The sequence below is a fragment of the Pygoscelis adeliae genome, unplaced genomic scaffold (genome assembly GCF_000699105.1).
Source record: "Pygoscelis adeliae isolate BGI_AS28 unplaced genomic scaffold, ASM69910v1 Scaffold61, whole genome shotgun sequence".
In the NCBI taxonomy this organism is placed as follows: Eukaryota; Metazoa; Chordata; class Aves; order Sphenisciformes; family Spheniscidae; genus Pygoscelis; species Pygoscelis adeliae.
The window spans coordinates 498,466-512,066 of NW_008824010.1; the positions used below are offsets into that span (position 1 = coordinate 498,466).

Below are 13,601 nucleotides of genomic sequence, written 5' to 3' on the forward strand. Positions count from 1 at the left end.
ATGTTCAAGGTCCGCCTTGGCCAGAGAAGGGACTCAGATGCACTGCTAGAGGAAACCCAGGCAGAACGTGGACCTCCAAATTACAGATTCACCTCTGTTCGCTTATGAGCAGTGGAAGAGAAAGGTTCATCTCCAGTTCCTTGCTCTTGGAGCTATCTGGGGTTGGAGATGGGACACTGGATGCAAAGTACATATCTGATCCAGTCTAAGAAAGTCCTGTATGAGAGCATCCTCAGAGCTTGCTCCAGGGACTTGGGAAAGAGCTGAATTTCAGATAACAAACCATTAGTAAAAACCAAGACGTGAACCACAGCAGTAAATCAGGAAAACTAACACTTCCAATAACCAGGACATGCATGCCTAGGACAGAGCCACAGATGATAGGTGGAGGAACCAAATTTAAAACCTCTGCAACAGCCTGTATCTGAGAGAAGAGCCAGGGTTGCTGTGAGGAACAGAAAAGCCAGTGATGCTCTGTGAAAAGCACTTCACAAGATTTCCTGAGAACTGCAGGAAAAAGCCTTTTTTTTTTTTTTGTTAGAATAAAAGACCAAACCAGAACCTGTATGCCCAACTTGGTACTAGAAGAAAGGACGAGAGAGGCTTCAGGGAGCAAGGACAAGCTGAGGTCCTGAGGAAGACCTGGGTAGAGCCTACCAGGGTTCCCAGGGAGGTAGGCTAGAGTTGTGCCATGAAAGGGGGCAGGGAGTCTAGCCTGGGTTTCAAGGGTGATGCAGAATTATCTAGGGATGCCGCTCTTATTAAAAGAAAAAAAAAATTCTTTGCTTCAGTGCCAAAAAGTTATATAAAAATAATTCATGGCCAGATTAATGAGAGAGAGAAAGTCATTAGAAATCAAAAATGAGATAATTCTGCTGTAGACATGAGTGATGGTGAGAAATAAATTATGTTTGGCTGGCATTACTTAATTAGTTGGAAACATTGTGCTTTCTTAAATTTTCTTTGGTGAAGCTTTTAAGCTTTTGACACATAAATTCCCAGCTAAATAACCTAGATGTCAAAGCAGCCAGTTGCATCTCCTCTGCCAACCCATTTTTTGAGCCTATTATTTTAAAACTTCTTTCCTTTGTTCGGAATTTTGGTTGCTACAAGGGCACAGCACATAATTTCTCTCAAGAGCCCAATATCCAGGTCAGACTTTGTTCCTGAGGACGGCTGGTACCAATGTCCTCCCTACCAGCTCCTGGTGGGATGGGAAAAGATCAGTCCAAGACAACTGGTGATGCCTTCATTGCTGTAAGCAGCTTGAATAACCAGTAATACTTAGCACTGCTGCCGTGCTTCTCGTCAAGCGCCTGAGAGGACTTAATGAGCATGAATTAAGCCTCCCAATTATAGCTGACTGTATAAATAGTTGCAAATAATATTCCTGGAGGATGCTCTTCAGTTTTTAACTGAATTGTCACAGTGGCCGATTCTTGCGATCCTACTTGTAAGCCCCTTCTCAGAGGGACTGGGAAGTTGTGGAGGCAGAAGTTAAGATCTAAAAATCCCACAGAAGTGAACCATGGTCTGCTGGAAAATAAGGGAAAGCAGCAGTAAACAGCTTGGTGAGAAGAGTTTAGAAACAGCGAGATCAACCAACCTACCATGTCTTTGGTACCAGTTGCCTCCTCCCAGAGAATTAGGGTTTAGGACCCTGCAATGATCTGGAATAGGTGTTTTAGTGACATTAATTATAATCTGCAAATGGGGAAATCCTGATTGACAGGGAGCTCTGAGGACTCGCAATAGCCATGCGGTTTTATCCCAGCTGAAGGTACCAATGCTAACATTTGACACAGGAATTCCTCTCTCTAATAAAGAGGCCATTAAACAAGGTGCTGAACACTTACCTTGCATAGAAATGTTTGAATGATTTATAACTAATTAGTCAGTATTATTACCTTTTTAAACATATGCATTAGGAAAAGAGTTAACACCATTGTTCTTAACCACAGAGAGAAATTGGAGGATAATAAAGTTTAGCTTTAAATAAAGGTATTAATGGACAGATCTAGTGGCTAAGTAAGATTTTTGAAGGGGGAAAAAATAACAAAAACTCAGAAAGAGAAGCAAAGCAATTGCTATTGCAGTATCCTAGCGGTTAGGGAACTGGGACTGCCAGCAGCACAAACTCTCAGCCATCTGCATTCCAGTCCCAAGGAAAAAAAAAAGAAAAAAGCACTCGTATAATAATGACTTCTTCCTGAAACCAGGCCCCAGTAAAAACTTTCTCAAGCTTCAAGGTTGTTTTAAATGCATCTTTTTGGTCAAAAGGCCAATAAACATGGAGCTACCTACAAAATCCACCAACTTTTTCAATGGTTTTGTTAGCATGGACTCAACTCCAAGCTTTAGCAGCACTTTTTGCCTTCACAGGTCTCCCCCAGCTCTTTTCCTGGTGCTTACAGGCTACCCCAGCTCTTTCCTCCCCTGTTTTAACCTTCCTTCACCCTCTTCAAAGAGATCTCCACACCCTCCAGGTGCTCACAGCAGCAGCCCTTTCCCTTTCAGATTAATTCCTCCCTGCTCTGTGCTTTTCCATCCCCAGCATCTGCATCTTTGCAAGGTGACACCCTTCTGGGATGTTATCTCAGCACCAGACCCCAAGCACTTTCACTAGAAATGCCACATTCATTTGCACAACCTGGAGACCTGGTTGATTTTTAGATGAAAGCAATAGCTCATCACCTTTCTTCTACCAACCTAGAGAAAAAGTAAATCCACCTTAGTTATCACCATCATTAGCAGCAACCTTTCATTGGCTGCCTATGCTTCACCTACCTCTTCAAACAACTCTCTTTCAAGAGCTTCATCCTTTAGCAGAAGTCCCCAAAGCTACTAGAAGACCCTTCAGGACATCTCCTTCAGAGCAAACACTTCTCTGCATTCAGGATGCGATCCCATAACCCACATAGACACTCTTATCTTCTATGTGCTCTTGCCAAAAGAGCATCTCAGAATGGGGCCCAGCCCAAACTGAGTGGGGAAGGATTTCCCAGTATCCACAAGCCCAGGTGCAACTGGGAATAGCCTACAGGGAGATGCAGAGGACAGTGCAGATGCTGAACACCATTTCACAGGGAATTCCCTTCCCTTTCCTCTGCAGCACCAGTCCCCCTGTGAAGGAGAAGCACCCACACCCTTCCCATCCCAGAACTGAGCCGTTCTTCTAAAATGCAAGAATGAGGGACAGCACTCAATGAGCTGCTGCAAAACCAGGTTGAGCTCAGACCTAGGGTGCCTACAGGATTGACATCTGCTGGGGCATTTAGCAGAGGAGCGCCTGGTTTTGAATGCAATCAAGGTGAGGTGAGAATGAGGTAACAAGTAGCTCAACTTCATCACGCTGAGGTCAGCTCTCAGCACATCCAGCTGTGCCACTCAAAAGGTACATAGGAATTTTAAAGTAAAACCTACGTGTATATATTTTAAAAATGAGCCACCTATAGAGCTTAAGCATTGCCAGAGTTTGGGAGCAGCTAATTACAACCCTGACAAGCTGGAGGTTTCCAGGCCAAATTCTTCCTAAATCGCTATATTAAATCCTGTGCTTACTTTTGACTCCTTTTCTAGAAGGTCTCTGAAAAATGGGCAATCTGAAAGACTCCCATCAATTACTCCGCGCCGGATGCAAGACTTGCTAAGAAAAATTAAATTATTTTAATTCAGTTTAGTTAAGTGGCAATTGCTATATTACATAAATCTGTAATGCTCTTTAGGCGCTGCTTTGTATAGCACTGGCCTGGGACTCTTCTGAATTTAATGATAATGAATTTTCATATCTTAAAGTGCTGAGTGTGTAGGGAGCAATAGCAACCGCTGGCCCCAGAGGTTTGGACCAGCATCACTACCGTAGGTGCAATGCTTTTGAAAAGAAACTTGGCACTGGAAAGTTTCCCCACCACCGGCTATAAAGGACTGAATTTGTCCTTTATATGCAGGAGGATGGTTTCACCAGACACCAAGACCACCCATCCTCAGCAGGGCTGAGGGCAATCCCTCAGGTCTCCTTCCCTGAAACGGTGTTTGACGAAGGCGCGTTCGACGGGACAGATCAGCCCCCACACAACCCGACTGAGCAAAACATGTACACGTTCACCACCCAGTGACGCCTCTGGCTCCCAAACACAGCCCTGTGCTGGATGGGAGCTCACGTATGGGATTAAATCCTGCTGGCTTCAGCACGCGCGGCTGGGCTTTGCCGTGGGGCCAGCACAGTTGCACGGACATCAATGGGGCGGACATGCAAGTGTCGGGGGCAGCGCGCCCAAACCCTCGTGGGGAGGCCACCTCTACCTCCACAGCGTTGAATGAGCACAACCGTGTCCGTCGCTTGGTAAAATATAGTTTTTATTTGTTCATACAAACAGTATGAATTATCAGAATTTCATTTTCCTAGAAACATCTTTGTGTAAAATTAATTTGTGTTGTACATACCACAAAATACTCAATTTACATTTTTTTCAAGTTTTCTTTTTTGTGGGGTTTTTTTGTTTTTCTTTACATTTTGTTCTTTTTTTTACAAATTAGCTACTCTACAGTACCATGTTACAGACAACACATCACTAATACCTGTACTGCACTTCTGAACACAGGACTGAATGAAACTCAGCCATAAATTAATGTTACAATGTGAAAAAAAAACAACAAACAGAACTTCTAATCACACCTCCAAGCTTAACTTAAAAAATGATCATTTGATGACAAATGATGACAGTATTTGTTTAAAATGATGACAATAATACTGATTCCAGCATTAGCAACCGGATGTACACCACGGGGAATTCACCTTCATTGTCGCATTTGTTAGGTAAGGCCTTTACATTAAAAGTCTAGTGCAGACTTCGTTACAAAGGATATTGAGCCAGGGCTAACAATTTGCTTAAGGTTAGAAGAGTTATTATTCACTCTCTGTATTTCTACTCCTCAACAAGATTGCTTCATGAGAGCATTTTGCAGCAGGGCTTGATTATACAAATTAAGCCCACACTCTGCTGTATAGCTGAGGAAGGCATTGGGATATTAAAAAGTTGTTTCCAAGAAAGCAAGAAGGAAGACGTAGGGGATGCGAAATCTTCCAGCATTCACAAGCATGCACACGCGCTCGGAAGGGAAGCACACGGAAGGGAAGCCACGCCAACGCGGTAGATGCCGGAGGCTCTCGCCACGCAGCGGAAGGGCTCAGCCAGCGAAACCACCTGGGGAAGCGGCGCAGTCGCGGCTGGGAGCTTGCCCAAAGGCCAAGTGGAGAGGACAAACTTCATTCCATACATTGCATAAGCTGGCTAGTAGGAAGACCAAGGTTTTGAGAACCCAAAAATCACTCTTTTCCACCAGGAAGTATTTTCTTCTCCCCCCGACCCCTCACCCCCTTCCCCTCAGCTACCCAACAGCAGCAGGGGTTGTGGTAAAGCAGACATGCTCGTGCATTCATCACCTATCCTGGCAGCAGGGAACAGAGCTGGGGACCTGGCTGGAGCTAAAACCGAAGACCCCAAACATGCATAGAACCAACCACCACTCGAGTTTGCAGCTGCGTTTTGCAGGATGGGGGTCGTGTGTCTGGTCTGTCAACCTGTACAGCCCAGCAGGCCCCACACTCACGTCTGTGACCTCTGGAAGTGGGACTGCGTCAGTCCGAAGCATGGCTTCGTTGCTAGAAAAGGCTCAGGGCAAAAAGGAGATTTGCCCAACTGTCCCTTTTTGTAGGAAGATGTGCTTGCAGGCAAACCCCAAGGAGGGATTTGCATCCTGCTCAGAGCAGGTTTGCTAGGCAGCTCAGTCCTGACGTGATGCTTAGCATCTCCCTTTCCTTGAGGACACCCCAGTGCACTGCACCCCATGTATGAACCCACCCACGCCTCACCGGCACTGATGGGGGTGCGAGTCCCTAAATCCCTTCAGAGATGTGACACCACTGAGCCAAGCCAAGAGCCCTTAGGTTCGAACAAAGCACTGAAGGGCAGTGCTTTACCTGCAGATCCCTGCAGTGGACCCAGACGTGGGTCTGCTCTTCGCTGTATCCACCTGAGCAGAACCAGATCAAGACCGAGGGAGAGCAGACCAGGCTCAGAAGGGCCTTTTCATCACCAAACAGCCACATCAGAGAGCTGTAAGGGGCAGGCAAGAGCAAGGAGGCTGCGGAAGTAAAAGAAACATCTGGGAAATGCCACTGAAAACACCCCACCACAGCTGGGCATGGCTCAGCAATGTGATGCTCAAAGGTGGTTTGCTATGGGTGACCAGGGAGAGGTGCAGGGCACGCATTTATATAGGCAACGCATATGAAACTAGAGCATTAACCCAACTCACATATGCTCTGCCCAACAGTGCATTTGCTGTTTCAAGTTTTACTTACGCTGCCTGCTTTATGCAAATGTTCACACGGTAACATCATGAGATTTATCCAGCAAGCTGCACACGTGGTGCGGTGCACCATTTCAGTGCTTGCAGGTGAGGTGCGTGCGTTTTTTGTTGCCCAAAGACAACATGGCCCTGCTTCTGTTAAAAATTCAAGGAGCAAATCACTTCTGCTGTCACCTTGCTCCAAAAATGTTCCAGTTGAGCTAGCAGAACCTCTGACAGCAACGATAAGGCATCTGACACACGTGGTATTTATCAAAACCTCCTGAGCACACAGAACATGCCTAGAGCTCCCAGGAGAGCCCCACCAACCTGTCCTAATGCCCCAAAGCATTTGGTTCCACCTGAGGTGAAGGATCTCCAGGCTATTGTACCTGGGTTGGTGGATAAGAGCTCGGAGCCTCCTGTCCTGCTTGGGTGCCACCCCTGTGCTCGCCCGGGGCATCGGGGAGGCACCTGGCTGCGCCTGGGCTGCCAGCAATGCCCCAACCCAAGTACAGCCCCCTGCTTTTCTACAGATTCATCCTTGTTGGCAAAGCAGCACTTCTTCCAGGCTCTAGGCAAATGCTGCTCCTTGGGAGAGACTATGGATAAGGTGTTGGACCAAAACGTACTGGGGAGTCAAGAGGGCCAAGGCTGATGTTCCCCAGTCTCACGCACCGGGGGCTGCTCCGGCGGCTGCAGGGCTGGAGGTAGCGCTGCCTGTGCCGTGTCCTGGGACACCCTCCATGATGGGAATGGTGCCAAGCAGAGACCTGGGGTTTTCACGTGGCTCCACGGCTCTGCTGGCGTCTTTGGTGGCTGGACGCTGCTCCCCGCTCTGCCAGCGCAGCCATCTCCCAGCGGCACCCTGTGTGCACGGGCACTCTTGCAGCAACGCTTCTTGCACGTCGTTCAGGCCAGCACCGAGCATGTCACATACAGACACATGTATTTTTACATTTGTCCTGCAGTAAAGATTTAAAATGCATAGAGAGATCGTGGGAAAGAGCCTCCTTGACAAAAGGCAAGAAGGAAAAGTATACCGAGGAGAGAGCTCTGCCCATGCAACAGGCTCTGCGGCTTCTCTGCTAGTAAACAAGCACGTCGCCCTCCCGGCAGAGTCCTGGGCTGCAGAGCCGGAGCTGTATGGCTTGGGGTTCCCTACGCTTTACAGCCGCCGGTGAAACACGCTGCTGCTCAGCAGGGTTGCAGGGAGATGCCCAGCCTCCCCCCCACCCGCCCCAGCGAAACGCCCCCCCCGGGGCCGCGGGACTAACTGGAAAGCTGTGGGACAAGGGAGCACAACACCGGAGCAGAGACTGGGACACCGGACTAGGGAAAGCAAGTTTTTATAAAGGCCAGATACCCGTAACAAAAATAAATTTGTGCTCTCCCTCCCTCCCCGCCCCTTCCCTGCCACCCTCGCTTTGATTTTTTTAAATACAAATTTTGTTTAGGAAAAATGGAAGCACCGTTTGTTACAAACCAAACCAAGAGGAGAAAATAGAAGGAGAAAAAAAAAGAAAAGGAGAGACATATTAGAATTAAACACCGTGGAATGTTAAACAGGTTACGGGCTACCGTTCTAGCCAGTGCGGTTAGGCAGCTTAGTGTATTAATTGCTTAGGAATTAAAAATAAATTATTATAAAATAGATTTCTGTACATTTTACATACATATATATCTCTTTATATACGCAAACCATACTGGGCAAGTAATTACAGGGGACTTTCCCATGCCAGCCTCAGTCCCAGCCAAAGTCCTGCCCCGTCATCTGGTAGAACTTCATGTTGAAGGGCCGGTAGAAGTCCCGCAGTCTCTGCACCACCTCCTGGTCTATGTCGGGGTGGGTCCTGCCTTTCGTCTTCCCCAGGCAGTGGGGTTTGCTGCTGCCTTCCGCCTTCTTCAGGCACGGGAACCCCTTGGTTTTGTTGAAGTAGAAGTGTTTATGTTTCAGCACAACTATTTTTTTTTTCTGTATTTCCCCCCTCTCTACTGATATGTAAAAAAAATATATATTATATTATATTTTCCTTTTCTTAAATTATTTTTTTCAGCCTCAGTCCCAGCCAAAGTCCTGCCCCGTCATCTGGTAGAACTTCATGTTGAAGGGCCGGTAGAAGTCCCGCAGTCTCTGCACCACCTCCTGGTCTATGTCGGGGTGGGTCCTGCCTTTCGTCTTCCCCAGGCAGTGGGGTTTGCTGCTGCCTTCCGCCTTCTTCAGGCACGGGAACCCCTTGGTTTTGTTGAAGTAGAAGTGTTTGTCGGTGATGATCCTCTTGAGGCCCAGAAAGTCCTGGACCCTGCCCAGCTCCCCCGCGGGGTCGCTGATCAGCCTCTCCCCGCTGACAAAGAGGATCTGCCCGATGGGGAAGTAGAGGAGCCAGTTCTCCAGGTGCTTGGCGTAGATGCCAATCTGGATGGCGCTCCACGAGGTGTCGATCAGGCCCGTAGTCCTGTTTTTGAAGGTCAGGCTCTCAAAGGTGGGGATATCAGGCTTCTTGGAGAGCGTCTGGGTGTAGTCCGAGATGGCTCTGGTCACGGGGTCCCGCACCACCACAATGAGCTTGGTGCCCTTGGACATGGAGGAGATGCGGGCTGGGGCCTCCTTGGTGACGAAGTAGCTGGGGGTCTTCTCCATGGTGATCTGCCCCTCCAGGGTCCTGGGCATGAGGTCCCTGCCAGCAAAACACACAGACATGGGTCAGAATGGCAGGTAACAGGAACAAAAATATGCATATGCATATATAGATTATTTTTTTTCCACACATAGATACACAAGAATTTTCCTTCCTAAAATGCCTACACAGGCCATTCAGCTTGTACAGATAAATCCATTTTCCATTGATTTAGGGATTAGGGGGGGATTATTATTAAAGGCCACTGTATTAGAAATCCAGCTGAGTAATCTCCCAGTTATCCATGAGTGGATTAGGTGGGCTGCGCTTTGCACCTGGAGTGTGGCTGCATGTACTACACCGGCTCCAGACCGGTCAGGATGAGTCCTGAGCTGCACCAGGTGGCTTTCCTGGCTCAGGTCAACGCCAGAGAGCCCTCAGCCCCAGCCAAGAGCTTGTTTTCCCCAGGGGAACGAGAGGATGGCGTAGTAGAAAAGCAGGAGCTCACCAGAGCACGTCCACCTTGCTTTCCCTTAGCATCCCAAACACAACACTCTTCCTAATTCAGGCAAGAGGGTACAATTTGTGCCCGGCTTGTCAACAGCAGGACCTCACCCAACCGCAGGGGTCCTCTTGCACCCAGATTCACCCATTGCTTTACTACTCCCTATGGCTGTGCAGACTTGTTCTCTGACACGCACTAGAAGGCGCATCAAGAGCTGCTGGTGGCATCTGCAGCACATCCCAGTCCAGCACCCAGTGAGGACAACCTCTCCCCTCCACTGCCACACGGGCTACAGCAGGTCGGGATACAGGATACGACCACGGAGAATGCAACCTCAGCTCATGGGTAGGACGTGCCGTCACAAAACACCCTTGAAATCTAAATCCTTCAGCAATTCCACCTTATTCCCTGGCTATTTCTAATTAACCATGTGGGGAAAAACTAGAGCTTGCAGAAATGATGGAAGCAGCACGAAGCAGGAAGAGTAATTTTTTCCTGTCATTCACTAGGCAAGCCTGAATATTTCAGACCATTTGCCAATTCTTTCCCTTTATAACCCAAAGGGACTCATTTGCTCTGGGTTGCGAGACAGTTAAAAAAAAAGGCAAGAGGGGAGTCTGCCACAAAATTAAAGCTATAAAACTTGATTAAGTTTTCAAAGCATCCACCCAGCCCAGAGAAATAACCAGCCAGTGTGTGATCTGCAAGCCTCAAACAGCATTTCCCTCAGACGTACGACACTGCACACAGAGGCTATTTGTTCCCCGATGGCCATCTCCTCCCTTACCATTCTATGCTTCTACAGCAAAGATCACCGTGGGCTCTTGCAATTCAAAAAGCCACTGATAATTCATGCTAAAGCAAATGGTTTCCCCAATTAAGAAGCCAAGGAAAAAAAATTGACCCATCTGTTCTGAGGCCAAATTATAGGAAAACTAGGAATGAGAGGTGTGATTGAATCAAAAATCATCACGTGCCTATGAAAGTTGGTCAGTAGCTATTTTATGCAACTGCTATTTAGCTCACATTGTATCTGGTATTTTACTTCATCAGCTTCTGGCATTAACTTTATGCAACATGTTTACTGGTGAGGGGCACCCAATGACTACACCTCTGCGCCGCAGGTGAGGTGTGCTCGGGTGCTGCTCATAAAGCCCCTTCTCCGTAGCCCCACGGTGGGAGATGGTCCCCATACCAGATCTGCACAGGTCACTGGGAGAGGCGGCGATGGACAAGCTGGACTGTGGAGGAAGGGGATGTCAGCTTGTGGAAACCTCCAGCCATGCCCAAGGGTAGCGGCAACCCCTAGGGCTGCGATTTCAAGGCCACGCAAGTGGAGTTTCAAATGCAGATAAAAATCACACTGGTCTACCAGACATCCGGGACGTGAGAGCTTCTGGAAGTCAGGAGCCAGCGTGTGCCAAAAAACAGTAACCAAAATAAAGCTCTGACTAATCCTTCACCTTTCTGGCCAACTCCGCAAACCCGTAACACCATCGCAGAACAGAGCCAGTCAATAACGCTCAGAGAGCAACTCTTAAATCTGTCGTGGGCTGATGTGGATTTTGATAGTCTACTCATTAAGTGATGTCTCTTTTTATGGCCACATTAAATCCGAGTTCTACATCCTGCGCTGGCCACCGACCGCTTTCCAGCTTGATTTAAGAGGTTGGTTTCAACCCATGAAGTCCTTAATGGCCTGGGACCTGCCTAGAGTGGAGACTGCTTCCCAAGATGGGCTCAGGATGGCCGCGCTGCACTGAATCCCTTTGGCTTCAGCTCAGGGCCATCAGATTGCTTGCTGTACAGGGCCCTGCACCTTGAGACCAACTTCTTCTCCAGGAGTACTACAGTCAGTATTTACCAGTCTCCTGGGAATGACACAAGGCTTATTTTTTCCTCCTTGCACAAGAGAGGCATTGGGTAGGGCTGGGCCATGAAACAGGAGGAAATTGCTGGAGGTGGAGGTGCTGAGTCAGTTGCTATGGTTGGGAAACACAGGCTCTTAATTAGTGTTTCAACAAACACAGAGGAGTGCACCGCAGAAGTGGAAGACAGCAAGGAGCAACTCTGTCTAAGAGGCATCCACCAGCCCAGTGCCAGTCCCTTGGCAGACCAGTCAGCACCTGAACCCACATTCTTGACTTGTGACTGAGGACATCCAACATGTCTTGTTTCTGATAGGGCTGAGAGCACTCAGTTCTGTGCAGGTCTAGACCCCCCCAAATTGTTATTTTTGGAGAGGACCAGAATCCTTGGCATCTGCAGAACGTCTTGCTGGTGACCCATCACAGCAAGAGAAGCAAGACAAGGCACATCATTGACACAGCTACTGCTGTCTGGCTTGGTCAGCACAGGCTAAGATGAGCAGAGATAGAAATGGAGCCTTCAGTCCAAGAATGAGAACTGAATCCACCAAAACCAACCTTCAGCCCTAGCTCCAGCACCCTCTTCCTTCGTTGTACCCAGACAGGCGCCGGGCATAGCCCAAAACTAAGATCCTCGAGATTGTCTCAGATGCTGCCTTGTTTGAAAAGTGGCTGCATAAAAGCTAGACAGCAGCAAGTGAAGCCAAATATTGTGGCCCGTGGATGTGGTTTGAACTTCTGGCAGCATCACATCCAGGAAAGCAAAGTTTTATTACATGGGTCTGTCCATTGTGAGGAGCTTTCCCATGGTTTCCATCATCTCCCATAGAGGCATCAATCGTCATGCTGGCAGCCAGAGACAACAGAGTCTCAGGGACAGGAGGAATTGGTAAGTTGGCTGGTCTGAACTCACACAGGTGGAAAAGTCACCAAGAAGTATTTATTCCCATTCAAACCACAACTGGAGAAGGGCAACTTGGCCCGTGTATAGCACTGCAGCTCCAACACAACACGTGTTGGTGGAAGTAGGACCAGACTTCAGCTTTGAACACATCTGCTCCCGGGGTTCCAAGACAGCAAGGGCTGCACTACATGACAGCCGTTGCAGAAGGAGGGGAAAGAGGAGCTGTAATGGTCAGAAGAGCTGTAGCCACCGTGCCCTGGCAGGATGCAAAGCCTCTGGGAGAAAGTAACAGCAGAAACCCATGTTCAGCTCAATGGCGGGTGCCCAGCTCAGCCCTGGGGCAGCTTGTGACAGCTGTGGAGTCCTCTATTTCCATGGAAGCTTCACAGGCATGTTAGAGACCTGGGCAGCTTCTGCCAGCGCTGTTTGGTGCAAGATAAGAACGGCAGAGGTGCAGCTACCACCGCGGTCCATACGGGAAAGGAAAGGGAGATGGTAAAGGGAATCAGGCTGTGAGAAACGGGGAGCTCAGCTGAGCCCTTGGACAAAAGCTGCTGCACCAGCCGGGACAGGACTGGATGGAGACACCACTGAGGGCTGTAGCGGGTACTGCAGTGGAAAATAAAGATAGTATGAAAAGCTCGGCAAGCAGTCCCTCCTGCCTTCTGGCAACCTGGAGTTCAAAGACCTCTGGAGCCAGCATCTGCATCCAAATCATCCCATTTCATAGTGACTATGAACCGTCTAATCCTTTCAAACCCGTGGATACTTTTGGCCTTGAGAACACCCCACAGCAGAGAGTCCCAGCACTGCCTTCACCCGTCATTTGAACCTTCTCCCTACATCCCTGCTCAGGAAGGGATGAGGCACCTACTTTCTGAGCATGGAAGAGGAAAGTGAGGATGAGGAGCGCCAGCAGAAAACGGCCTTCCTCATTCCCCCCCGAGCCCAGCCGGCAAAGCACTGGCGGGGCTCAGCGCCGCTCTGCTGACTTCGGCAGAGCTGCCAGCAGCATCGGGGGTCCCAGCGAGAGGAGGGAACTGCTGTGTGAGCACAGCTATGAATTTTCCGCAGGCAGAGAGCAGAGCCCCTAACCCTGAGCTATTAACATGTCAAGAGGGACAGAGGAAAAGCTTTTCCTTTAATGAATATTTCCTCAGTGAAGCCTGCGCCCTTCGTAGGCGAAGTGATAGGCTTAGTCTAAAGATGGATTGGCCTACTTTACCTATTAACCACTTAGACTAATGTAATAAAGGCTCTCTTTATTCAAACAGCCCTAATCCCCAGCCCCACGCAGCTCTCAAGCCTGGAATAAGAAGGGATGCTAAAACGAACTCTGCCAGGCTGCTGCGTGG

General features: G+C 48.6%; 1 pseudogene; it reads right to left on the minus strand.

The window, feature by feature from the left end:
- Positions 1-8,302: 8,302 nt before the first annotated feature.
- Positions 8,303-9,052, minus strand: LOC103918971 (annotated as a pseudogene).
- Between the last annotated feature and the right edge of the window lie 4,549 nt (positions 9,053-13,601).